We start from the raw sequence: 1,356 nt of genomic DNA on the forward strand, positions 1-1,356 counted from the left end.
AAAGAAAGAAGGAAATGGAAGGGAAGAACCGGAGAAGAAAAAGCAGGTGAAGAAAAAGGTAAAATTAAAAAATTAAAAGAATGAATAGACAAAACCTTGTATTTTTTGTGAAGAAAAGAAAAAGAAAAGAAAAGAACAAAAGGGGAAAGAATATGTGAGCATAAAATATGTTGAGTAATAAAAAAAACGTATTGGACGACAAAAAGAAAATAAAAAGAAAGGAATGAGAATGAGATATATTTTTTCATGTTTTTGACTAAGGACTAAGATATGAAGTAAATAGAATTAAAGGATATAAAGTAAGAAATGCATATAAGTAAACTGCAGTGTGTCTATTGATGTTGTAAGATTTTTTTTCCTGTGAATAATCTTGCTGCCAATTCCTGTATGTTTCTTGAAACAAGCTCACTCAGGCCTGTCTGTAGAATTTGGGCAGAGGGGGATGAGAGGTGTTTGTGTGTAGGCAGGCTGTGGGTCCCCTTGCAGATTCCTCAGGTAATGGCCACATTTACAAATGAAAGGATGCTAATTGGAGCCATCAGAGTCATCAGTTTGGACTAAGGGTCTTTTGACCCACTTTCAGGACTTCAGGGGGTAGGTTGAAATCTCTGGGACTTCTAGTGTTAAGTATGTAATAACTTACATGAAAACATTACCTACGCTGTATCTGCCAGATTTCCTACAATTTAGCTAGTGCTGTGACACTAACCAGTTTCAGCTTTAAAACATTCTGCAATGTGACAGAACAGCAGACGTACCCTTAAATGAACATGTCCCATTAATTAAATGTGTTGCATTTCCTCCAAAGCAGTGTCTATATTATCTCTCCATTATTACACAGGACCTACATAACAACTACACAGGACCTGTCTACTTATTATAAAGTGTAACTTTAACACTACAGGAAAGTTCCTGTGTAGAAGATACACTTGTGTACTTACATGAGGCAAAACTGATGTTGAAACACATGTGTAATTACATAGGCTGTACTTCTGTAATCCATCTGTAACACTGATTAAATCAGTAGAAAGTGTTAATGCATATGACATTCATGTGTGATTGCACAGTTATTAGAGACACTTAGTAAAAAGTGGGACCAAAGATAAGATAAGGTGCTAAAAGTAGTAGAAAAGAAAAGCATGCATTGTTGTAGGCTTAATATTAGAGGAATTGTGGGAAATTATTAGCGGTAACAAAGGATGTGGACAGTTGCAAAGCAAAGAATTTAACTGAACTCAACTAGTCTGCCCTGCTGGACACTCCTACCTGTAACTACAACCAACACAGAATCAATCCTGACTACATCAGACTAAACTAACCCTAAACCCAAAATACAGACACTGATGCTCTCATTCT

Source organism: Pygocentrus nattereri, chromosome 12 (assembly GCF_015220715.1).
Source record: "Pygocentrus nattereri isolate fPygNat1 chromosome 12, fPygNat1.pri, whole genome shotgun sequence".
Taxonomy (NCBI): Eukaryota; Metazoa; Chordata; class Actinopteri; order Characiformes; family Serrasalmidae; genus Pygocentrus; species Pygocentrus nattereri.